Source organism: Palaemon carinicauda, chromosome 23 (genome assembly GCF_036898095.1).
Source record: "Palaemon carinicauda isolate YSFRI2023 chromosome 23, ASM3689809v2, whole genome shotgun sequence".
In the NCBI taxonomy this organism is placed as follows: Eukaryota; Metazoa; Arthropoda; class Malacostraca; order Decapoda; family Palaemonidae; genus Palaemon; species Palaemon carinicauda.
In genome coordinates, this window is record NC_090747.1 from 61,364,635 (window position 1) to 61,392,269 (window position 27,635).

General features: G+C 42.9%; 1 protein-coding gene across 2 annotated transcripts in view; it reads right to left on the reverse strand.

Moving 5' to 3' along the window:
• LOC137617123 (vacuolar protein sorting-associated protein 8 homolog) overlaps nt 1-27,635 on the reverse strand; it is a 66,673-nt gene that overhangs the window by 18,589 nt on the left and 20,449 nt on the right. For both annotated transcript variants that reach the window (XM_068346972.1, XM_068346971.1), the window contains 2 exons: nt 13,149-13,287; nt 10,946-11,077 (listed from right to left, as the gene is read on the reverse strand). The gene's annotated coding sequence lies outside the window, so the exon portion shown is untranslated. The remainder of the gene's footprint in view (nt 1-10,945; nt 11,078-13,148; nt 13,288-27,635) is intronic.

Here is a 27,635-nt window from a genome sequence, read left to right on the forward strand (position 1 = left end):
GAAACACGAAAGTTTAATAAGTACGTGCCTTTGAAACACAAAAGTTTAATAAGCATGAACCTTTGAAACACGAAAGTTTAATAAGTATGTACCTTTGAAACACGAAAGTTTAATAAGCATGAACCTTTGAAACACGAAAGTTTAATAAGTACGTGCCTTTGAAACACGAAAGTTTAATAAGTACGTACCTTTGAAACACAAAAGTTTAATAAGCATGAACCTTTGAAACACGAAAGTTTAATAAGTACGTACCTTTGAAACACGAAAGTTTAATAAGCATGAACCTTTGAAACACGAAAGTTTAATAAGTACGTGCCTTTGAAACACGAAAGTTTAATAAGTACGTACCTTTGAAACACAAAAGTTTAATAAGCATGAACCTTTGAAACACGAAAGTTTAATAAGTACGTACCTTTGAAACACGAAAGTTTAATAAGCATGAACCTTTGAAACACGAAAGTTTAATAAGTACGTGCCTTTGAAACACGAAAGTTTAATAAGTACGTACCTTTGAAACACGAAAGTTTAATAAGCATGAACCTTTGAAACACGAAAGTTTAATAAGCATGAACCTTTGAAACACGAAAGTTTAATAAGTACGTACCTTTGAAACACGAAAGTTTAATAAGTACGTACCTTTGAAACACGAAAGTTTAATAAGCATGAACCTTTGAAACACGAAAGTTTAATAAGTACGTGCCTTTGAAACACGAAAGCATAATAAGTACGTGCCTTTGAAACACGAAAGTTTAATAAGTACGTACCTTTGAAACACAAAAGTTTAATAAGCATGAACCTTTGAAACACGAAAGTTTAATAAGTATGTACCTTTGAAACACGAAAGTTTAATAAGTATGTACCTTTGAAACACGAAAGTTTAATAAGTACGTACCTTTGAAACACGAAAGTTTAATAAGCATGAACCTTTGAAACACGAAAGTTTAATAAGTACGTGCCTTTGAAACACGAAAGTTTAATAAGTACGTACCTTTGAAACACGAAAGTTTAATAAGCATGAACCTTTGAAACACGAAAGTTTAATAAGTACGTGCCTTTGAAACACGAAAGCATAATAAGTACGTGCCTTTGAAACACGAAAGTTTAATAAGTACGTACCTTTGAAACACAAAAGTTTAATAAGCATGAACCTTTGAAACACGAAAGTTTAATAAGTACGTACCTTTGAAACACGAAAGTTTAATAAGTACGTACCTTTGAAACACGAAAGTTTAATAAGCATGAACCTTTGAAACACGAAAGTTTAATAAGTACGTGCCTTTGAAACACGAAAGCATAATAAGTACGTGCCTTTGAAACACGAAAGTTTAATAAGTACGTACCTTTGAAACACAAAAGTTTAATAAGCATGAACCTTTGAAACACGAAAGTTTAATAAGTACGTACCTTTGAAACACGAAAGTTTAATAAGTACGTACCTTTGAATTACGAAAGTTTAATAAGCATGAACCTTTGAAACACGAAAGTTTAATAAGTACGTGCCTTTGAAACACGAAAGTTTAATAAGTACGTACCTTTGAAACACAAAAGTTTAATAAGCATGAACCTTTGAAACACGAAAGTTTAATAAGCATGAACCTTTGAAACACGAAAGTTTAATAAGTACGTGCCTTTGAAACACGAAAGCATAATAAGTACGTGCCTTTGAAACACGAAAGTTTAATAAGTACGTACCTTTGAAACACAAAAGTTTAATAAGCATGAACCTTTGAAACACGAAAGTTTAATAAGTACGTACCTTTGAAACACGAAAGTTTAATAAGTACGTACCTTTGAAACACGAAAGTTTAATAAGCATGAACCTTTGAAACACGAAAGTTTAATAAGTACGTGCCTTTGAAACACGAAAGCATAATAAGTACGTGCCTTTGAAACACGAAAGTTTAATAAGCATGAACCTTTGAAACACGAAAGTTTAATAAGTATGTACCTTTGAAACACGAAAGTTTAATAAGCCTGAACCTTTGAAACACGAAAGTTTAATAAGTACGTGCCTTTGAAACACAAAAGTTTAATAAGCATGAACCTTTGAAACACGAAAGTTTAATAAGTATGTACCTTTGAAACACGAAAGTTTAATAAGCATGAACCTTTGAAACACGAAAGTTTAATAAGTACGTGCCTTTGAAACACGAAAGTTTAATAAGTACGTACCTTTGAAACACAAAAGTTTAATAAGCATGAACCTTTGAAACACGAAAGTTTAATAAGTATGTACCTTTGAAACACGAAAGTTTAATAAGCATGAACCTTTGAAACACGAAAGTTTAATAAGTATGTGCCTTTGAAACACGAAAGTTTAATAAGTACGTACCTTTGAAACACAAAAGTTTAATAAGCATGAACCTTTGAAACACGAAAGTTTAATAAGTACGTACCTTTGAAACACGAAAGTTTAATAAGTACGTGCCTTTGAAACACGAAAGTTTAATAAGTACGTACCTTTGAAACACAAAAGTTTAATAAGTACGTACCTTTGAAACACAAAAGTTTAATAAGTACGTACCTTTGAAACACAAAAGTTTAATAAGCATGAACCTTTGAAACACGAAAGTTTAATAAGTACGTGCCTTTGAAACACGAAAGTTTAATAAGTACGTACCTTTGAAACACAAAAGTTTAATAAGTACGTACCTTTGAAACACAAAAGTTTAATAAGCATGAACCTTTGAAACACGAAAGTTTAATAAGTACGTACCTTTGAAACACGAAAGTTTAATAAGTACGTGCCTTTGAAACACGAAAGTTTAATAAGTACGTACCTTTGAAACACAAAAGTTTAATAAGTACGTACCTTTGAAACACAAAAGTTTAATAAGTACGTACCTTTGAAACACAAAAGTTTAATAAGCATGAACCTTTGAAACACGAAAGTTTAATAAGTACGTACCTTTGAAACACGAAAGTTTAATAAGTACGTGCCTTTGAAACACGAAAGTTTAATAAGTACGTACCTTTGAAACACAAAAGTTTAATAAGTACGTACCTTTGAAACACAAAAGTTTAATAAGTACGTACCTTTGAAACACAAAAGTTTAATAAGCATGAACCTTTGAAACACGAAAGTTTAATAAGTACGTACCTTTGAAACACGAAAGTTTAATAAGTACGTGCCTTTGAAACACGAAAGTTTAATAAGTACGTACCTTTGAAACACAAAAGTTTAATAAACATGAACCTTTGAAACACGAAAGTTTAATAAGTACGTGCCTTTGAAACACAAAAGCTTAATAAGTACGTACCTTTGAAACACAAAAGTTTAATAAGCATGAACCTTTGAAACACGAAAGTTTAATAAGTACATGCCTTTGAAACACGAAAGCATAATAAGTACGTGCCTTTGAAACACGAAAGTTTAATAAGCATGAACCTTTGAAACACGAAAGTTTAATAAGTACGTACCTTTGAAACACAAAAGTTTAATAAGCATGAACCTTTGAAACACGAAAGTTTAATAAGTACATGCCTTTGAAACACGAAAGCATAATAAGTACGTGCCTTTGAAACACGAAAGTTTAATAAGTACGTACCTTTGAAACACAAAAGTTTAATAAGCATGAACCTTTGAAACACGAAAGGTTTAATAAGTACGTGCCTTTGAAACACAAAAGTTTAATAAGCATGAACCTTTGAAACACGAAAGTTTAATAAGTACGTGCCTTTGAAACACGAAAGTTTAATAAGTACGTACCTTTGAAACAAAAGTTTAATAAGCATGAACCTTTGAAACACGAAAGTTTAATAAGTATGTACCTTTGAAACACAAAAGTTTAATAAGCATGAACCTTTGAAAAACGAAAGTTTAATAAGTACGTACCTTTGAAACACAAAAGTTTAATAAGCATGAACCTTTGAAACACGAAAGTTTAATAAGTACGTGCCTTTGAAACACGAAAGTTTAATAAGCATGAACCTTTGAAACACGAAAGTTTAATAAGTACGTGCCTTTGAAACACGAAAGCTTAATAAGTACGTGCCTTTGAAACACGAAAGTTTAATAAGTACGTACCTTTGAAACACAAAAGTTTAATAAGCATGAACCTTTGAAACACGAAAGTTTAATACTATAAGTACGTACCTTTGAAACATGATATTTTAATTATAAAATAAATTTTTGAATATACTTACCCGGTGAATATATAATAGCTGCTGCTCAGCGGCTTGACAGAAAACACACTCAAAAACTCGCGAGCGATCGCTATGAAGGTTGCGGGTGTGCCCATCAGCGCCAACTATCGGCCAGATACCACTCCTGCATGTAAACAAACCCTTCAATTCTTCTCGTCCCGCTGCGTCTCTATTGGGGAGGAAGGGAGGGCCTTTAATTTATATATTCACCGGGTAAGTATATTCAAAAATTTATTTTATAATTAAAATATCATTTTTAAATATTTAACTTAGCCGGTGAATATATAATAGCTGATTCACACCCAAGGCGGTGGGTAGAGACCAGAGTTAATTAAGTTTACAGCGTATATGCTAAGAGTTTTTGACAGTTATCAATATAACAAAACCAAAATATATAGGTACCTGGTAAGGAAGTTGACTTAGACGATTACTCTGCCTTGTAAGTCTGTCTTCCTCACGAAGCCCAGCGATCCTCTTAGGATGCTGAAAGACTCCCAGGAGCTGAAGTATGAAGGGTTGCAACCCATACTAACAGGACCTCATCAAACCCCTAATCTGGGCGCTCTCAAGAAATGACTTTGACCACCCGCCAAATCAACCAGGATGCGAAAGGCTTCTTAGCCTTCCGTACAACCCATAAAAAACAATATTAAAAACATTTCAAGAGACAGATTAAAAAGGATATTGGAATTAGGGAAGTGTAGTGGTAGAACCCTCACCCACTACTGCACTCGCTGCAACGAATGGACCCAGTGTGTAGCAGTCCTCGTAAAGAGTCTGGACATCTTTCAAGTAAAATGACGCGAATACTGACTTGCTTCTCCAAAAAGTCGCGTCCATGATACTTTGCAGAGATCTATTTTGCTTGAAGGCCACGGAGGTTGCTATAGCTCTAATTTCGTGCGTCTTAACCTTAAGCAAAGATTGGTCTGCCTCATTCAAGTGGGAATGAGCTTCTCGTATTAAAAATCTGATAAAATATGACAAAGCATTCTTTGACATAGGTAAGGATGGTTTCTTAACCGAACACCATAACGCTTCAGATTTACCTCGTAATGTCTTAGTACGAGCTAAATAGAACTTAAGAGCTCTAACGGGACATAACACTCTTTCCAGTTCGTTGCCTACGATCTCTGATAAGCAAGGAATATCAAAAGATTTAGGCCAAGGACGAGAAGGCAGTTCATTTTTGGCCAGGAAACCAAGTTGAAGAGAACAAGTGGCTTTTTCTGTAGAAAAGCCGATGTTCTTACTGAAGGCATGAAGTTCACTGACTCTTTTAGCCGAGGCCAAGCACACCAGGAAAAGAGTCTTAAGAGTGAGATCCTTCAGGGAGGCTGAATGTAATGGCTCAAACCTGTCTGACATGAGGAACCTTAGGACCACGTCTAAGTTCCATCCAGGAGTAGCCAAACGACGTTCCTTAGAGGTTTCAAAAGACTTAAGGAGATCTTGTAGATCTTTATTGTTGGAAAGATCTAAGCCTCTATGCCGGAAGACCAAAGCCAACATGCTCCTGTAGCCCTTGATCGTGGTAGCTGAAAGGGAGCGAACTTTTCTCAGGTGTAAGAGAAAATCAGCGATTTGGGCTACAGAGGTACTGGACGAGGATACAGATGCTGACTTGCACCAGTCTCGGAAGACTTCCCACTTCGACTGGTATACTCTAATGGTAGAAGCTCTCCTCGCTCTTGCAATCGCACTGGCTGCCTCCTTCGAAAAGCCTCGAGCTCTAGAGAGTCTTTCGATAGTCTGAAGGCAGTCAGACGAAGAGCGGGGAGGTTTTGGTGTACATTCTTTACGTGGGGCTGACGTAACAGATCTACTCTTAGAGGAAGACTTCTTGGAAAGTCTACCAGCCATCGAAGTACCTCGGTGAACCATTCTCTTGCGGGCCAGAGGGGAGCAACTAACGTCAACCTTGTCCCTTCGTGAGAGGCGAACTTCTGCAGTACCTTGTTGACAATCTTGAATGGTGGGAATGCATATAGATCCAGATGAGACCAATCTAGAAGAAAAGCGTCTATGTGTATTGCTGCTGGGTCTGGGACTGGAGAGCAATAGATTGGAAGTCTCTTGGTCATCGAGGTTGCAAAGAGGTCTATGGTGGGTTGACCCCAAGTCGCCCAAAGACTCTTGCACACGTCCTTGTGGAGGGTCCATTCCGTAGGAATTACCTGACCCCTCCGACTGAGGCAGTCTGCTAAGATGTTCAAGTCGCCCTGGATACACCTCGTTAACAGGGAGATGCCTCGATCTCTTGACCAAATGAGCAGGTCCCTTGCGATCTCGTACAGCGTCAGGGAGTGGGTGCCTCCTTGCTTGGAAATGTATGCCAAGGCTGTGGTATTGTCGGAGTTGATCTCTACCACTTTGTTTCGAAGGAGAATCTCGAAGTTCATCAAGGCCAGGTGGACTGCCAAAAGCTCCTTGCCGTTGATGTGCATGCTCCTCTGACTTGAGGTCCACAGACCTGAGCATTCCCGACCGTCCAGGGTCGCACCCCAACCCAAATCCGACGCGTCTGAGAATAGTACGTGGTTTGGGTTCTGAACTGCTAGGGAAAGTCCCTCTCTCAGACTGATATTGTCGTTCCACCAATTCAGGCATGCCTTTACTGGTTCGGAGATCGGGATTGAGATCGTCTCTAACGTCTTGTCCTTTTTCCAGTGAAAAGCTAGATGGAATTGTAGAGGTCGAAGGTGTAGCCTTCCTAGCGAGACAAACTGCTCCAGGGATGATAGAGTTCCTACTAGACTCATCCAATTCCTGACTGAGCATCGTTCTCTCTTCAACATCAGTTGGACTTTGAGCAGGGCTTGCTCTATCCGGGGGGGCAAACGGAAAAGCCCGAAAAACTGGACTGCGAATCTCCATCCCTAAATACAGTATAGTTTGGGATGGAATCAGCTGGGACTTTTCTAGGTTGACCAAAAGTCCCAATTCCTTGGTCAGATCCAATGTCCAATGAAGATCCTGCAGACAGCGATGACTGGACGAGGCTCTGAGAAGCCAGTCGTCCAAGTACAGGGAGGCTCGGATTCCCGATAAATGGAGGAATTTTGCTACATTCCTCATAAGCCTCGTAAACACGATAGGAGCAGGACTTAGGCCAAAGCACAGGGCCCGAAACTGGTATACCACATTGTTGAAAACAAACCTCAGAAAAGGTTGGGAATCTGGGTGTATGGGGATGTGGAAGTATGCGTCTCTTAGATCGAGAGAGACCATCCAGTCTCCCTTTCTGACCGCTGCTAAGACTGATTTCGTGGTCTCCATGGTGAACTTTGTCTTCGTAACAAAGACGTTGAGTGCACTGACGTCTAGCACCGGTCTCCAACCTCCTGTCTTCTTTGGTACTAGGAAGAGACGGTTGTAAAACCCCGGTGATTGAAGGTCCGAGACTTTCACCACCGCTCCCTTCTCTAGCAAAAGAGACACTTCTAGGTTCAGGGCTTGTCTCTTTGACTCCTCTCGGTACCTGGGAGAGAGGTCGATGGGGGAAGTCGCTAGAGGAGGTTTGCGTACAAATGGAATTTTGTACCCCTCTCTGAGCAACCTCACGGATTGTTGGTCTGCGCCCCTCTTCTCCCAGGCTTGCCAGAAGTTCATCAGTCTGGCTCCTACTGCTGTCTGAGGCTGCGGGCAGTCAGACTCTGCCACGTGAGGACTTGGCTCCTCTCTTCTTTCCTCTCTTTCCCTCGGCACGAGTACTTCCCCTGCTGGGAGCTCTGCCACGAAAGGGCGGAATAAATCTGGACGCCGGAGTGTCTATCCTAGGTCTTGCAGAAAAGGATGTCGAAGGAGTCCCTTTGCGAGCAGAGGACGCAACCAAGTCATGGGTGTCCTTCTGCACGAGTGAAGAAGCTATGTCCTTAACCAATTGTTGCGGGAACAAAAACTTAGATAAGGGAGCAAAGAGCAGTTCAGATCTCTGACAGGGAGTAACTCCTGCCGACAGAAAAGAGCAAAGGGACTCTCGCTTCTTTAGGACTCCCGACGTAAAAGAGGAGGAGAGCTCATTGGAACTATCGCGGATGGCTTTATCCATACAGGACATAATCAGTAAGGATATATCTCTATCGGCCGATGAGATTTTCCTACTTAAGGCTCCCAAACACCAGTCAAGGAAGTTGAAAACTTCAAAGGCTCTGTAAATGCCTTTCAGCAGATGGTCAAGGTCCGAGGAGGACCAACTAATCTTCGAGCGTCTCATGGCTAGGCGGCGGGGAGAGTCTACAAGGCTTGAGAAGTCGCCCTGGGCAGAGGCAGGGACTCCCAAGCCGAGAACTTCTCCCGTGGCATACCAGACGCTCGATCTAGACGAGAGTTTAGACGGAGGGAAGGCAAAGGCCGTCTTCCCCAAACTCCTCTTGGTTTCCAACCAGTCGCCTAAAAGCCGTAAAGCTCTCTTGGAAGAGCGAGAGAGCACAAGTTTTGTAAAGGCTGGCATGTTAGCAGGTACGCCTAAAACAAACTCAGACGGCGGCGAACGAGGAGCAACAGCGACGAAGTGATCGGGAAACAACTCCTTAAAAATTAACATGACTTTCTTAAAGTCCATTGAAGGAGGAACTGTTCTGGGTTCGTCTACATCCGAAGGATGATCATCATGCTGAGGGTCAGCAACGTCCTCATCTGAAGGATCCTCCTCTGATAACTGCTGTGAAACAAGCAAAGGGGTTGGCAATGCTTGACACGCAGCGTCCACACTCACTGGTGCATTAGTAGCGGACCAGGACACAACGTCATGTAACTGCTTAACAGTCTGTGAACTGTCAACAACAACAGGTGCGTGAGGACGCTCGGCGTCCACTCGAGACTGTTTTGACTGCCTAGTCTGAGCAGTCAAAACAACTCTAGACTGCGGTGGTTGACGCTCAGCGTCAAAACAAGTCAACTCCGATGGTTGGCGAACGTCCTGAACGTCAACAGGAGCATTAGCAAGTGGCCTAACGTCCAAATGCGGCTGAAAATCAACACGAGACCGCATCGAGTGAGGCTCTACATATCGTGACTGACGTGACTTAGCTACGCCAACGTCAACAGGACGCACAAAGGTTCGTTTGGGTGGCTGAAGGCCAGGATCTCGATGAGATAAACGACTAGGCTCAACGTGAACCTTATCGGCAGAATAGTCTCCCATAAGGGAGGCGAGCTTAAGTCTGCATGTCCTGCAGTATAACCCATTTAGGGTCCACGGGAATGGGTGCGGTAAACGACGGGGTTAACGTCTGAGACGGCACAACCTTGCCTACACCAAGACTTTCTGAGCCTGTGTAACGTTGCTGCTTAGGCGGCGAGCAGTCATCCGATGACTGCAACGGGTCAGAACTGTCCCAATGACTACATCCAGGACGCTGGACCTGTCCTGAAGGGACCGACTTTCGCTTAAGGGGCCTAGAAACCTTGCTCCACGGTTTCTTATGCGAAAAGCCTTCGGAAGACGAGGAGAAAATGGGCTCTCTCGTCTTATGGTAGGGGCGATCTTGGTGAGATACGCCTGATACCATAGAGGGAACGTCTGTTCGCTGATCAAGGCCTCTCGAACCCATAAGTCGTACGACATTACTTCTCCCCTGGGCTTGGGAGCTTGCAAGAGGTCTCGGACTAGGTGAACGACAGGCACGAACAGACGAACCCTCGGTCGCAACACTGTTCACAACACTTTGCGCACTAATCACTTTCCCACTATTTTCCGCTGTGGCACTCTGACACTTAAGCTCTTTAACGTCAGCCATGAGTTGATTACGATCAGTTGCTAACGCTTCAACTCTTTCCCCCAAGGCATGAATAGCAAGTAACATGTCTTGCATAGATGGTTCCTGAGTGCCAGAAGGGGGGTTAGGAACAACCACTACAGGGGAAGGATTAGGTTCAGGGGCATGTGGAGAGGAAAAATCTACTGACCTAGAGGAACTCCTCCTTACCCTATCTCTCTCTAGCCTACGTGCATACTTATCGTATTCGAGCCAATCGAATTCCAAAAGGCCCACGCATTCCTCACACCGATCTCCCAATTGACAGGTTTTACCCCGACAATTGGAACACACAGTATGTGGGTCGAGAGATGCCTTTGGAAGACGCCTATTACAGTCCCTAGCATTACACTTACGAAATCTAGGTACTTGTGAAGGGTCAGCCATTTTGAATTAGTCAAAGAAAATCCAAAAAACAATCCAAGTCATCAACAATTAAATCTGTCCAATAAAGAGTTCAAGAGTTTAAGTTGAGGAAAAACACCTGCACTGCGAAAGCTCAAACCAAAATGAAGTACTTCACCAAATATGTTGAGAAAACTCCAGGTTATACAATGAGTATTGATACGTCTTGTCGTCAAGGTCGACAGAGAAGAATTGAAGGGTTTGTTTACATGCAGGAGTGGTATCTGGCCAATAGTTGGCGCTGGTGGGCACACCCGCAACCTTCATAGCGATCGCTCGCGAGTTTTTGAGTGTGTTTTCTGTCGAGCCGCTGAGCAGCAGCTATTATATATTCACCGGCTAAGTTAAATATTTAAAAATGAAAGTTTAATAAGTACGTACCTTTGAAACATGAAAGTTTAATAAGTACGTACCTTTGAAACATGAAAGTTTAATAAGTACGTACCTTTGAAACATGAAAGTTTAATAAGTACGTACCTTTGAAACATGAAAGTTTAATAAGTACGTACCTTTGAAACATGAGTTTAATAAGTACGTACCTTTGAAACATGAAAGTTTAATAAGTACGTACCTTTGAAACATGAGAGTTTAATAAGTACGTACCTTTGAAACATGAAAGTTTAATAAGTACGTACCTTTGAGCAAGTGTTTAATCTGAGCAGTTTCCACCGCAGTATCCCGGGGCGTGCATCACACGTTCTAGAATTCCCGGCAGCGCAATGTCGTCATCATACTGTTCACAACGTGTCCGACCATCCCTCGCATTTCTGAAAATAAGACGAGGTTGTAATGCAATTCAACTACTGTATTGTTGCAACTGTATTATTGAATTAACACCACTAAGTATTTTAACCACAATGTGAAACTTTTCTAGAGATAATATTAATTCCTAGTAAAGCTACAATCTAAGTTGGAAAAGCAGGATGTTATGAGCCAAAGGGATCTGACAAAGATAGTACCATAGTGTGGAAAGGAAATAGAGATATAAACTTTATATATGAGAAATAATAGAAACAATTACAAAATATACTAAGATCGGCAACAGTTAAAATAGATGTCTATATAATGATAAAACGAGACACATCAACTTTTTCAACAGAGAAGAAATTACGAAACTTTTGAGTTTCTGAAGTTCCAACTATTTTATTGCCTGATTAGGAAGATCATTTCATAATCTGGTCACAGCTTCAAAAAAAAAACTTCCAGAATACTATGCAGTAATCACCCTTATAATGGAAAGGAAAGACTGTTAAAATTAACTACATACCTAGTACTATGTCCATGATAGTAACGGTCTTGGAAGATATGAATTGCATAAGATTGTCAGAATTATCAAAAATCTTGAGCAACATGCACAAACAACTAAATGGAAAATGGTGCCCGAGATTAATATCCAGGTTAGGGATATGGATTTCAATAGACTGCAAGTTTTTGTCCAACAATTTAAAATGAGATTCAGCAGCTGAAGACGAGACAAAAAAATAACACTCAAAACATGGTAAAATGAAAGAACTAAAGCATTTTCTCCAGACAGATTGATCGCCAGGAATCTTAGAAGAGTTTTCCAATAAGACAATTTTCTGTGCAATTATAAAAGAAACAGATCAATTGTGTTACTCCAAAGTAAATTTACAATCAAGAATAACACCCAGGATTCTAAAGTGCATTTTGAATGCAAAGAACTGGATACTGAGGTACCACTGTTTTCGACCTGCTTATCATCATACTTTTGAGCTTTTTTTACAATTCAATTTCATCCTTCATAATTTGTACCATGCACTAATTTCAGCTAAATCTCTAATAAGGGGCTCAGCTTCCCTGCATCCACAATCAGGGGATGGAATTGATGTAAAGAGAGTAGCATCACCTGCATATGAAAGTAGCTTGTTTTCTAAGACAAACCATATATTATGAAAATAATGGGTTGAGAAAACTAGCCTTAAGAACACCAGATATCATATACAGTACCTATATTTAATGTGGTGGCCTATTGGAAACATCCCTGCCTAGCATTCTGCCAGATTGGGGTTTGAGTCTCGCTCAAGTTCGATAGTTTCTTGTATGTGTCAGAAACCTCACCATTCTTGAGCTAAGGATGGGGGAGTTTTGGGGAGCCTATAGGTCTACCTGTTGAGTCATCATCAGCAACTGCCTGGTCCTCCCTAGTCCATGAGAGATGATCATATGTATATATGGTCAGTCTCTAGAGCAATGTCACTAAACCCTTATCTCTGCCATTCATGAGTGGCCTTTAAACCTTTTAAATTGCAAACTAGAGAACGATTACCTTCAGCATACCTCTATAATGCATCCTCATGTAAACCCCTTTAAAAATTCTCTTTGTGTAAAAACCTTTTACTCTGTGGTCCCGCTCCTACACTGTCGTACAACAATGATTATGTTCAATAAGTAATTCTAAGTCGAGTATTGTGTATTATAACTTTACACTTACCATGAGGATTGAAACTGATACATGAGAATGATCATGAATGGGAGGTAATTCAGTTGTTGTTTGCGTATGATACTGTACTGGTTGCAGACTCGGAAGAGAAGCTTGGCCGATTAGTGACAGAATTTGGAAGGGTATGTGAGAGAAGGAAGTTGAGAGTTAATGTGGGTAAGATTAAAGTTATGAGATGTATGAGAAGGGAAGGTGGTGCAAGGTTGAATGTCGGTTATGAGATATACAAGAAGGGAAGGTGGTGCAAGGTTGAATGTCGGTTATGAGATATACAAGAAGGGAAGGTGGTGCAAGGTTGAATGTCATGTTGAATGGAGAGTTAATGAAGGCTATCCCCCAAAATTGGGGGAAGTGCCTTGGTATATAGATAGACTTACCATGAGCTAGGGTCTGATGGTGAGCAATCCTTGGCTGGGTGGATAACAAGACATCGAGAAGGGGAAACCACAACTCACGGCGATTGGCTTCCTCCAGCTGACTCGATCCGAGCTGGCAGACACGAACGAGCTTCACAACCTTTGGAACATAAGAATACAATAATAAATTCATAGATTTATTTGTCAATAACAACAATAATAATTTCAAAGAGTTGTTTTTCAATAACAAGTAATAACAACATCAAACCGAATATTCGTGGGAAAAAACCTGAAACATAATCCTCAATTTTGAAAAAAATGGCCTTGAATTTTAAAAAATGACCTCAAATTTGAAAAAAATGGGCATGATAATTAAAATAGTTTATCATTTTGGCATCAAATAGGTGACTATTATGTAAGACTAGACAATAGTTTGTATCTGATTATAGTCATGCTTATGAGAGCACTATAACCTTTCTTGCAGCGAGCGTTTTCACGTTGAACAGTCTGACGTAAGTCTCTTTCAACAGCTTAATTATGAAAGATCTCTTTTAATGTTATACTGTTCTTAAAATATTTTTTCCTAATTGTTCATTACTTCTCTTGTAGTTAATTCATTTCCTTATTTCCTTTACTCACTGGTCTACTTTTCCCTGTTAGAGCCCTTGGGATTATAGCATCTTGCTTTTCCAACAAGGGTTGTAGTTTAGTAGTAGTAGTAGTAGTAGTAGTAGTAGTAGTAGTAGTAGTAGTAGTAGTAGTAGTATTACTTGCTAAGCTACAACCCTAGTTGGAAAAGCAAGATGCTATAAGCCCAGGGGCCCAACAGGGAAAATAGCCCAGTGAGGAAAGGAAACAAGGAAAAATAATATATTTTAAGAACAATGACATTTAAATATTTCCTATATAAACTATGAAAACTTTAACAAAACAAAAGGAAAAGAAACGAGATAGAATAGTGTGCCCAAGTGTACCCTCAAGCAACTAGTAGTAGTAGTAGTAGTAGTAATAAATAATAATAATAATAATAATAATAATAATAATAATAATAATAATAACAATAATAATAATATTAATAATAAAGGGATTTTGACGAAGGAAAAATCTATTTCTGGCCGAGGAACCTACGTCGCCCAGTGAAATGCTCCTATAGCACCATTTCTAAGGCATAGTTATTGCTAAATATACCAGAGAAAAAAAAAGGATGCATGGAATGCCAGCAATAAACCCAGCTCGCTCACTCTATGAGTGTTGGTATAGTAAACAGAGGCGTGATAGAACCACAACCATAGGTCCCTCACCAGTTAGACCTCTCCCTCATCAACATCCCCCGGAACAACGAGGTGCCGTCCTACACCCGTCTGCTGCCTCCTACTATGACTATCCTTCCCCATCCCTACACCTCCCCACCCCCTTACCTCATTCCTCCCAGCACCCCAAGCTTGGATCAGCCAGGGTGAGGGAAAAAGTAAAGGGTGGGTTCACTGGGCGACACAGGTTCCTCACCCAGAAATAGATTTTTCCTTCTTAAAAATCCCTTTTCTGGGCTTGACCTGTGTCGCTCCGTGAAATCATAACAGAGAAATGGTCCCAAGCTTGGGAAAAGTTAAACATAAGGAACTGAAACCAAAAACATTATGTAAAAAGAGAGTTTAATAACACAAAAACACAAACTATCATGAAAAAGTAAAGGGTGGGTTCAATGGGCGACACAGGTTCCTCGCCCAGAAATAGATTTTTCCTTCTTAAAAATCCCTTTTCTGGGCTTGACCTGTGTCGCTCCGTGAAATCATAACAGAGAAATGGTCCCAAGCTTGGGAAAAGTTAAACATAAGGAACTGAAACCAAAAACATTATGTAAAAAGAGAGTTTAATAACACAAAAACACAAACTATCATGAAAAAGTAAAGGGTGGGTTCAATGGGCGACACAGGTTCCTCGCCCAGAAATAGATTTTTCCTTCTTAAAAATCCCTTTTCTGGGCTTGACCTGTGTCGCTCCGTGAAATCATATCAGAGAAATGGTCCCAAGCTTGGGAAAAGTTAAACATAAGGAACTGAAACCAAAAACATTATGTAAAAAGAGAGTTTAATAACACAAAAACACAAACTATCATAAAACACAAAGTATACAATACAGTCAGATATACTGGGTAAACTCTCAAAAATCAAAATTGTAATTACAACAAATAAAACCACAAATGCAAAGAATACAACGTAAACAGATGCTAGGGTGCAAATCAAAATCACAACTAAAGGATGGTAGGGGGAATAGGCAAGGCAGGTTAAACCCACTCCTTATAAGGAGAAAAGATAAAAAAGAAAAAGGTGTTGAAAGAAAAAAGGACCTAGTTACAATGGTTCTTCTATATCCGGAGGAACTATACTCCCAACTGCCACTGTCGCAAATTTAGGGGCCTCCAAGGATTTTAAATAGTGACGTTTAAAGACTGTAGGAGATTTCCAACCGGTGTACCGTTTCAAATCTTCAAAATTCATGTGATGGAAAAAATTAACTGTAGTCCCCACTGCCCGGACATCATGGGCATGAGGAACTGAAAGAGAATTGGCTTGTTTAATAAAATAAAGCATTTGCTGCCTAATCCCCTTCAGGGAAAGTGTTCCACCACGTTCCTGAATACAAAGGGCCTGAAAATGTAATAGAAGTTCTATGCAAATAAGCTTTGAGCGTGTAAACAGGACACAGGGAGGGATCCTGAGAAAGTGGAACAATTTTCCACGGGGTCCATCTAGACTGGGGATCCTCATTTTTAGCCAAGAACCGACTATCCGGTGAGAGCAAGACCTCCCCAGACAAGAAAATCAATGCGGCCCAGTTCTCTCGATAAAGCTGATAGCTCAGTTATTCTGGCTCCGAAAGTCAAACTCAACAAAAATAACGTTTTCCGAAGGAGCAGGAATCATTATCAGTGTCAGAAGCCAATTTAAGGACACCATTGAGAAACCAAGAAACTGCGGTAGGACGTGCTGCTGGATTCAGTCTAGCACAAGCTTTGGGAATGGATGAGAAGTACGAATCCGTAAGATCAATATTGAACCCGAATTGAAATATCCTCTTCAAAGCGGATTTAATCGTGGTAATGGTACTAGCAGCTAAACCCCCTTCAAACAAAGTTCGAAAAAAAGGTAACTGCCAGATTGGGAGTCATCGTCTTAACATCAGAATCTCTCAGAAACTTTGCCAACTTCTTAACAGCAGAATCATACTGCCAAAGGGTAGAATCCCTCTTATCCGATTCCAGGAACAAAGTGTTAAGAGGATTGATGGCAGCATCTTTCAGAGCAGCAAATTTCATGAAGTCCATAAAGTTAGGGCATTCAGAATTCCTGAGGAAGCTGACACACTGCGAGTTTGTACTGTTTGAGTCAGCAATGGGTTGGGAAGCCGTCGAGGACGGAGACCTACCTCCGCCAGGAGAGGAAACCAATTGCTCTTCGGCCAGTTGGGAGCCATGAGGGCAACCTGACCGTGGAAGGAACGGAGCCTGTCTAAAACTTTCATCAACATGTTGACCGGAGGAAACAGGTAGATCCTCTGCCAGGTGTTCCAGTCGAGTGTCATGGTGTCGGTGGCATAGGCCAGAGGGTACAGGTTGGGGGCTACGTAACACTGGAGTTTGTGGTTGGAATTCATGGCGAAGAGGTCCACCTGGAGATCTGGAACCTGCTTGCAAATCTAACGGAACGACTGTCGGTCCAGGGCCATTCCAATTCCAGGGGAGTCATCCGAGATATGGCATCGGCCACGACGTTTCTGACGCCCTCTAGGTGAACTACTGACACATGCCAATGGTTCTTTGTCGCCAAGGAAAAGATGGCAATTATCACCTGATTGATGTGACCGGACTTGGAGCCTCCCCTGTTGATGCAATGAACTACCACCGCACTGTCCAGAACTAACCTGATATGTTGATTCTGGGATGGGGAGAGCCTCTTCAGGGTCAAGAAGATGGCCATGGCTTCCAGAATATTGATATGCATTTGACGAAAGGTCGTTGACCACAAACCCTGTACTTCCTTGAATGGGGAATAACACCCCCACCCGGTGAGGGAGGCGTCTGTATGGACTACCAACGCCGGCGGAGGGTACTGAAGGGGTACCGACTTTGTCAAATTCTTGACCTTTGTCCATGGGAGAAGTCTTTTCTTGAGAATAGATGGAATTTTTGAAACCTTGTCCCGGAGACTGTCGTTTGCTCTGGACCGCCACACACAATTGATGTCCTTCAACTTGGCTTTCAACAGAACGTCCGTGACGGAAGCAAACTGGAGAAAACCTAAGACCCCCTCCTGGTTCCTCCAAGACGTAAATTTGTCTCCTACAAACTTTATTGTGGTTCTTGCGATCTCCTTCCTCTTTCTCGGGGGAATCGTCAACTTGTGTGTGTCCAGATTCCATTGGAAACCTAACCATTGGAAGCATGACGCCGGAACCAGGCGGGACTTTTTGAAATTTACTTGGAACCCTAAGTGTTCCAGAAACCCGATGACCTTGTCTGTTGCCTCTCGACATTCTTCGTTGTTGTTGGCCCAAATAAGCCAATCGTCTAGATAGGCCACCAACTGTACACCCCGAGTCCTCAACTCTTGGACTACCGAGTCCGCTAACTTCGTGAATACCCTGGGAGCTATGTTGAGACCGAAAGGCATCACTTTGAAAGCGAATGCCTGATTGCCTAGCTTGAATCCCAGAAACGGACGAAAATGACGCGCTACCGGAACACGATAGTAAGTGTCTGTAAGATCGATAGAGGTGGTGATGGCCCCACGAGGAAGTAAGGTCCGTACCTGCGAGACGGTCAGCATATGGAACTTGTCACATTGAATGAAGGTATTCAAACGAGACAGGTCTAAAATGACCCTTCGTTTGCGGAGTCTTTCTTTGGCACACTGAACAAGCGACCTTGAAATTTTAAGCGCCTGACCCGTTGAACAGCATTTTTGAGAAGATCTCGGGCGAAATCGGTAAGTTCTGCCGTTGGACTCAGATAAAAAGCGACCGGTGGAGGGGGTCCTCGAATCCAACTCGACCCTAGCCCATTGGAAACTATGCTTTGTGCCCAACTGCTGAAGGTCCAATTCTTCCGAAACACATATAGCCTCCACCCTACCTGCGGATCTTCATTGGGTTGCTGATGGCCTTCCACCACGGCTCCCACGGGATCCCCGGCCCCTTCCAGAGACTCGACCACCTCCCCTGTAGCGAAAGGGTCCTCTAGACCTACTTCCCCTCGGCTGCCTACTATATCCCTGAATCAGGCCCTGGTATTCAAAGGCAGGATTAAAAGCCGGTGAAGTGGAGAAGGAAGTCGAAGGCTGAGGTGGCTGGCTCACCAGCACAAACTGCTATTGGGGCTGAGACTTAGAGGGGGACACATGCCTCACCTGTGAGACAGGTACTACCTGAACCACAGGTTGGGGTTGGGAACCCTGAAAAGAAAGAAACCGTCTTGACTTTTTCCTACCCCTCAATTGCAGGTTAGCGGAGTCAAACTTCCTTTTAGGGACAAGACCCCACCTAACACGAAGGGTCTGATTGACTCTAGCTGCCTCACTGAGAACAGCGTTGACCATGTCTTCAGGAAAAAGATCTGGCCCCCAGACTGAGGCCTTGATCAACCTGTTGGGTTTATGGCGGATGGAAGCGTCCGCTAAGACGTGCTTATGGCACGCTCGGCGAGCGACAGCGAAGTCATAAATATCACACTGAAGCGTGTGAAGGAGAGACTTGGTAAGGATCTTAAACAGAGCCTCATCCGCATACACTAAGGAAGACATTTCTGCCATATTATTATTATTATTATTATTACTATCCAAGCTACAACCCTAGTTGGAAAAGCAAGATGCTATAAGCCCAGGGGCTCCAACAGGGAAAAATAGCCCAGTGAGGAAAGGAAATAAGGAAATAAATAAATGAAGAGAACAAATTAACAATAAATCATTCTAAAAACAGTAACAACGTCAAAACAGACATGTCATATATAAACTATTAACAACATCAAAAACAAATATGTCATAAATAAACTATAAAAGACTCAAGTCCGCCTGGTCAACAAAAAAGCATTTGCTCCAACTTTGAACTTTTGAAGTTCTACTGATTCAACCACCCGATTAGGAAGATCATTCCACAACTTGGTAACAGCTGGAATAAAACTTCTAGAGTACTGCGTAGTATTGAGCCTCGTGATGGAGAAGGCCTGGCTGGTTGGCCAGGGCACCAGCCGCCCATTGAGATACTACCGCTAGAGAGTTATGTGGTCCATTGACTGGCCAGACAGTACTACTTTGGATCCTTCTCTCTGGTTACGGTTCATTTTCCCTTTTGCCTACACACACCGAATAGTCTGGCATATTCTTTACATATTCTCTGCTGTCCTCATACACCTGACAACACTTAAGATTACCAAACAATTCTTCACCCAAGGGGTTACTGCTCTGTAATTTTTCAGTGGCAACTTTCCTCTTGGTAAGGGTAGAAGAGACTCTTTAGCTATGGTAAGCAGCTCTTCTAGGAGAAGGACACTCCAAAATCAAACCATTGTTCTCTAGTCTTGGGTAGTGCCATAACCTCTGTACCATGGTCTTCCACTGCCTTGGGTTAGAGTTCTCTTGCTTGAGGGTACACTCGGGCACACTATTCTATCTTATTTCTCTTCATCTTGTTTTGTTAAAGTGTTTATAGTTTATATAGGAGATATTTATTTTAATGTTGTTACTCTTCTTAAAAATTTAATTTTCCTTTTTTTTTCCTTTCCTCACTGAGCTATTTTCCCTGTTGGAGCCCCTGGGCTTATAGCATTGTGCTTTTCCAGCTAGGGTTGTAGCTTAGCAGTTAATAATAATAATAATATTAGAATTAACTGCCTGCCTAGTATTACGAACAGGATAGAATTGTCCAGGGAGATCTGAATGTAAAGCAACCGAATTAAGAGACCTACTCAATCGGACTCGAGCCTCATACTCCGTCCGAATCAAAGAATCAGGCAACCCAGGAAGATGTTCGCTGAACTGTCGCAGCAAAGTCCGGAGCCAACTTCCCCACCGTGAAGGTCGACTGAGCATCAATCCAGCAATCTTGGTCTCCTGGGAAAAGCAAAGAAGTCAAATCGGTTTCCCGAAGTTGAAGCATAGGCTTATCCTCCATGGCCGCCGCCAAGGTAAGATCCGCCACTTTGGTGGTGCACTGAGTAGGAGTGAGCTCCTTGACGACAAACATAGTATATGTGCCTTTGTGAGGAGTCAACTTCGTATTCACACATTCCCACTCAGTGAGGGTCCGGACCCAGGTGGACTGAGCCTGCTCCTTAGGGAAAATAATAGTCTCCCTCGGCACCTTATTCACCCTAACAAGCGTGCGTAACCTGGGAATGGGAACTGCAAACCCGGCGGATAAAACTCAAAGTCTTCCACCGGACGAGTACCACAACCTTCAATCGTCAACATGCCCTCTGAAAATGGGGCATACAGAGCCAACCTCCATGGGTTGCTCTTCACAAAAGCCGGGAGCTTCGATGCATCCGGGACCACAAACTGCTCTTGTTGTGGGAGGCCGGATCTCAAAAGAGACTCCATCATGGCCTCCTGGTTCTGCAGCCTCTGGCCGAAAGAGTTCATGGATTGGAGTTGGTCAGCAATAGGACCAATATGGGATTGCACAATGCTACCCACTTTCTCCATTAACTGACTTGAAAAGGCTACTGGGTCAAAAGCTAATTCCAGAGACTTGGCTTTTGAACCCCTCGCTCTCGAGCCTGAAGCCGTCGGAGAAGCCTTTTCCAAGACCGGCCGTCGTCAACCAGCCGAGGATGTCTTGATGGAAAGAGATTTAAGGATTTTGGAAGGCTTACTAACCTTAGGTAAAGTCTTTGTAACATGCTTAAGCTTAGGAACCACTGAGCATGATTTGTCCATGATCATACCAGGAAAACTCAGAAAAGAAGTATCAGAAGAAGAGAGAGAATGAGCTGGGAAAGGCTCGAGTCTCTTCTTGAATCCGGGCGATGATTGGTGCTGCCACATCAGATGCCACCGCCGCCGACACCTTGGCATTAGGGTAAAGGAGGGAACACATTTCCTCCGACAAAACATAAGGCTGTTTGGCCTTAACATTTCGGCCAAAACCACCAACCCAGGTCTTGAGGGTCGCAAGGGAAGCGCTCGAGGAGAGCGCTGGCAAACAGGAGAGCACTGGCGCACGGGAGAGTGCTGGTGCGCAAGAGAACGCTGGCACACAGGAGAGTGCTGGCGTGCAGGAGAGCGCTGGCAAGCAGGAGAATGCTGGCGCGCAGGAGTGTGTTGGCGCGAGGAGAGCGCTGGCAAGCAGGAGATTACTGGTGCGCAGGAGAATGCTGGCACACAGGAGAGTGCTGACGCGCAGGAGAGCGCTGGCACGTAGGAGAGCGCTAGCGCGTAGGCGCATGTTGCAGCGGCCATCTATGAGGGCGACCAGGTGAAGGGGCATGCTGAAGCGTTGAAAAGCGCTGACGAGCAGGCTGGTGCTGACGGGCTGCTGATGAGCGCTGGTGCACTGCAGGATGTTGTTGAGCTGAAGGGCTATGGCGCGCAGCTGGGCAATTCAGTAGGGCCTCAAGAGGCTTTACCGGGAACAGGAACTGCGATGGAAGGTCGGCAGGTCTGTTGGATGGTTGATCAGGAACCGGGATGAGCTCTTTGGAAGGGTGAACATCCACCAATGGAGATCGCGAACGGTCTGCAGAGAGGTCCAGGACCTAAGTCGGAGGACTAGTAGCAGGTCCAGGCACGGTCAAAGGTCGAGGGCCAAAAGATGACTGCAGCGGAGGCTCCTCTGCAGGTGACAGCAGCGACGACAAAGCAGAAGAGCCGAAGAGGCGCCTTTTCACCGATAGTGAAGGGAGACCTCTAAGGCAAAGTGGAAGGCGAGGTTTACGACGAAGACGCCCTCTAGGGGCCGTTGGATCAACAAGCTGACTATGAGCCGCAGCAGTCCTCCGAAGAGGAATCTCTACGAGTGAACTTCCCCGAGGGGGAGAAACACTCGCAGGAGAGACAGACGTGAGACTTAGTTTCCCCCTCGAAGGATGATCAGGAACGGGGGAAACTAAGTCGGCAGCAATAGCTGTAGAGTCTGGAGGAGCAGAGGAGTTGGACGAGATCATAGGCGACACCTCTGACACCACAACGTCGACAAGGGACAGAGGATCTACCTCCGACGGCGACGATGACTGCTGCACACTAGCACCCCTACGGATGATTGCAGCAATGCGTCCTTGGAGGGCGGACCCGAGAGCCCCAAGGACGACCAAACCTGTAACAAGGAAGTTATTGACAAGGCCTCACCCGGGGGGAGAGGTGGGGCAGCTTTGCTAGGGGAAGCAACACCATCTCTTGAGGACCGGGGTTGGCTGATATTAAATTGGTCTATGCTACTACTCGATGGTCTTTCGGAAGAGACCGAAGGAATAGGAGCTTCGGAGGAGGGTCGGGAGACGGAAGAAGAGGCCTTGGGTTTTTCCCTTCGAAGGAGAAATATCCCTCTTAGACTTTTTCTTTAGCTGTCGCCCAAACCTCTCCCACTGGGAGGCAGACCACTCCCTACACTTATTGTTACAATCACACCGTTGACCTCTGCAGGTGGGACAAAGGGTGTGGGGATCAGTCTCCACCGGCAACATAAAAGTTCCACAGGGCCAGCCCGTGAGTCGAAGGCAGGTGCGCACTAGAGAAAAGAAAAAGCAAAAACAGATTAAAGGCAGTGCAATAAAGGCGAAGGATAAAGAGTGGCAACATCCGTTCACCATCCGAGCCAAAGGTAAAGTGAGCTAAATCACTGGTGTGTGAGTGGGAGCAGTAGCAAGCTAACCCCCTAGCCCCCGCTAATTAGTGGTGTGGGTAGTTAACCCATGCTAAACTTTAATGGCTCGTCATTTCAGCTACGCCGAAAATAATACCCCTAATAAATAGTGGTTTGTATTCCAGTTACGGAACAAAAGCCTTGTTCAAGTTGAAGGTCGGCAACGAGTGCTACCTCGTAAAATAGGCAGCTCACAAGTTGCCACAGGATGCGCAGGACATTGACCGGAGCAGCCGAAGCCATCGGCCTTACTTTCTACGTCGTTGCTATCTGTAGAAATGGAAATAAAAGTTGTGATGAATTACAATTTATAACTCCGCTGCATAACACGAACTATTCGGGGAATAAGTCACCTTCCTTGTAAAATTCCTCGAAAGGGAGCGGAACTGTTATAAACTTAAACTCAAGTAATGAACAAACACACGGGAGTGTTGAGGAAGTGCCGGCCACCCACGCAGGGGAGGGCGGCAAGGTAGGGGAGGAAGTATCAACACAATGACAACTCCCTTACGGCGGAGTCCGCCGGATACGTAGTAAACGGTAATTAAAGTTACAAGTATTCAACAACATACGCGTATGTTTCCATACATACATATATACACGCATATACTGTACATGTATAAGATAAAAACACACACAACAGAATAAACTAAACAGAAAAACAATCAAGGCAAGTCTTTGTGGGAGAAAAAGGCAGCATGTCCGTCCTCTACCCAGCCATAAAGTTAAGTGGTTACTCAGCCGAGAGGTGTGAGTGAGCAGGGTAGCCAGTCTACCACACCCCCCACCTGCTAACTAGCGGATGGGGTAGTTATCCTTCACTAAAATTATCATGGCCCGTCTTTCAGCTACGCCGAGAGTATACCCCTATAAATCGCGGAGGGTTTGTATTTACGCCGGAACAATCACAGAAAAAGGATAAAGATGAAAACCCTGACATAATAAGAGGTTAGGAAAACAAGGTAGTGGATGGAAGAGAATTGAGTGAGGGTACATTTTGCAAGAAGGAAATGGGTGGAAAAAGCATCTCTTGGTATGAAATATTCATCGCTCAAATTTATCTTACTACGTCTGTGGTCTACTGATGAATACATGGAATTTGGGTTATAAAGCTTGGTGCTGGGGTAGTGGAGGCCATTCAGCACCAAGAGGCAACAGGAAAGACTGTATTTGACTCAAAGGTTTAAAGGTTGCTCATGAATGGCAGAGGCAATGGACAGTGACAATGCCCTAGAGACTGATCATATATACATATGATCAGCACCCAAGCTGGAACCAGGGAGGGCCAGGCAAGGGCTGCTGATAACTCAGCAGGTAGACCTATAGGCTCCCCCAAAACCCCCCATCCTTAGCTTGCAAGGATGGTGAGGTTCTAGTTACTACTAGAAACTGTCTAGTCTGAGGGAGACTCGATCTCCAGTCCAGCAGATCGTCAGCATGGATGTTTCCAATAGGCGACCACAACCTTAAAAAAGTTAAATTTTGGAGGCTGGGCATCAAGAAGGAAAAAGTGAAAAGAGAATGGAGTTAAAATACTATATAAAAAGGGTGTAGTTACGAATCGAGGGCTTTCTGAAAAGACAGTTTAGTAACAGCTACACTGTACTGCATATGTGCTGACAGCAGCACTATTTTTGGATCTAGAGACAATGCTATATTCTACTGTAATTGTACATACATACATATACCAAGGGACTTCCCCCAATTTTGGGGGTAGCCGACATAAAACAAATGAAACAAAAAAGGGGACGTCTCCTCTCTATGTTCCTCCCAGCCTGACAAGGGACTCAACCGAGTTTGGCTGGTACTGCTAGGGTGGCACAGCCCACCCTCCCACATTATCAACCACAGATGAAGCTTCATAATGCTGAATCCCCTACTGCTGCTACCTCCACGGTCATCCGAGGCACCGGAGGAAGCAGCAAGGCCTACCGGAACTGTGTCACAATTGCTCGCCATTCATTCCTATTTCTAGCATGCTCTCTTGCCTCTCTAACATCTATCCTCCTATCACGCAGAGCTTCCTTCACTCCATCCATCTACCCAAACCTTGGCCTTCCTCTTGTACTTCTCCCATCAACTCATGCATTCATCACCTTCTTTAACAGACAGCCATTTTCCATTCTCTCAACATGGCCAAACCACCTCAACACATTCATATCCACTCTAGCTGCTAACTCATTTCTTACACCCGTTCTCACTCTCACTACTTCGTTCCTAACCCTATCTACTCGAGATACACCAGCCATACTCCTCAGACACTTAATCTCAAACACATTCAATTTCTGTCTCTCCCCACAACTCCGATCCATACATCACAGTTGGTAAAATCACTTTCTCATACAGAACTCTCTTTACATTCAAGCCCAACCCTCTATTTTTAACTACTCCCTTAACTGCCCCCAACACTTTGCATCTTTCATTCACTCTCTGACGTACATCTGCTTCCACTCCACCATTTGCTGCAACAAAAGATCCCAAGTACTTAAACTGATCCACCTCCTCAAGTAACTCTCCATTCAACATGACATTCAACCTCGCACCACCTTCCCTTCTCGTACATTTCATAACCTTACTCTTACCCACATTAACTCTTAACTTCCTTCTCTCACACACCCTTCTAAATTCTGTCACTAATCGGCCAAGCTTCTCTTCCGCGTCTGCAACCAGTACAGTATCATCCGCAAACAACAACTGATTTACCTCCCATTCATGGCCATTCTCGTCTACCAGTTTCAATCCTCGTCCAAGCACTCGAGCATTCACCTCTCTCACCACTCCATCAACATACAAGTTAAACTACCACGGTGACATCACACATGACTGTCTCAGTCCCACTCTCACCAGAAACCAATCGCTCACTTTATTTCCTATCCTAACACATGCTTTACTACCTTTGTAGAAACTTTTCACTGCTTGCAAAAACCTTCCTTCAACTCCATATAACCTCATCACATTTCACATTGCTTCCCTATCAACTCTATCATACGCTTTCTCCAGATCCATAAACGCAACATACACCTCCTTACCTTTTGCTAAATATTTCTCGCATATCTGCCTAACTGTAAAAATCTAATTCATACAACCCCTACCTCTTCTAAAAACACCCTGTACTTCTAAGATTGCATTCTCTGTTTTATCCTTAATCCTATTAATCAGTACTCTACCATACACTTTTCCAACTACACTCAACAAACTTATACCCCTTGAATTACAACACTCATGCGCATCTCCCTTACCCTTGTATAGTGGTACAATACACGCACAAACCCAATCTACTGGTACCATTGACAACACAAAACACACATTAAACAATCTCACCAACCATTCAAGTACAGTCATACCCCCTTCAACATCTCAGCTTTCACACCATCCATACCAGATGCTTTTCCTACTCTCGTTTCATCTAGTGCTCTCCTCACTTCATCTATTGTAATCTCTCTCTCATTCTCATCTCCCATCACCGACACCTCAACACCTGGAACAGCAATTATATCTGCCTCCCTATTATCCTCAACATTCAGCAAACTTTCAAAATATTCCGCCCACCTTTTCCTTGCCGCCTCTCCTTTTAACAACCTTCCATTTCCATCTTTCACTGTCTCTTCAATTCTTGAACCAGCCTTTCTTACTCTCTTCACTTCTTTCCAGAACAACTTATTCTCTTCATATGAATGATCCAATCCCTGACCCCACCTCAGGTCAGCTGCCCTCTTTGCCTCATTTACCTTGCGCTTTACTTCCACATTTTTCTCTCTATATCTTTAATACTTCTCTACACTATTACTCTGCAGCCATTCTTCAAAACCCCTCGTTTTCTCTTACACTTTTACCTTCACTCCTTCATTCCACCATTCACTGCCCTTCCTCATGCTGCCTCCACAAACTTCTTGCCACACACATCACTTGCAATCCCAACAAAATTTTCTTTTACTAACTTCCACTCCTCCTCTAAATTACCAGTTTCTCTTACTTTCACTTCATCATATGCAATTTTCAACTTTTCTTGATATTTACTTTTTACCCCCGGTTTTATTAGCTCTTCAACCCTCACTAGCTCCCTTTTACATCCACCTACTCTATTCCCCCACTCTTTTGCTACAACTAATTTTCCTTCCACAAATAAATGATCAGACATACCGTTAGCCATACCTCTAAATACGTGCACGTTTTTCAGTCTTCCATATATTCTTTTAGTTATCCATTAACACCCTTTCTACCACTCTTCCATTTGGCACTCTTACCCATGTATACTTGTTTTTATCTTTCTTTTTGAAAAAGCTAGAACTTATCACCATCTCTTGCTCAACACACATACAGTATCTACCAGTCTCTCACCACTCTCATTTTTACCTGGTACGCCATACTTCCCAATGACACCTTCTACCTCTCCAGCGCCCACTCTAGCATGTAAGTCACCCATGACAACTATATAATTCCTTATACGCAGTCCTTCTACACACTTAGTTAATTCATTCCAGAACTCATTCCACTCTTCTTCACTTTTCTCACAACCTGGCCCATACGCACTGACAAAAGCCCAACATTCCCTACCCAACCTAACCCTTACCCACATTAACCTAGATGATATCTCCTTCCATTCCGCTACTTTACCTGTCATCCATTCACTCAGCAATAAAGCCACACCCTCTCTCT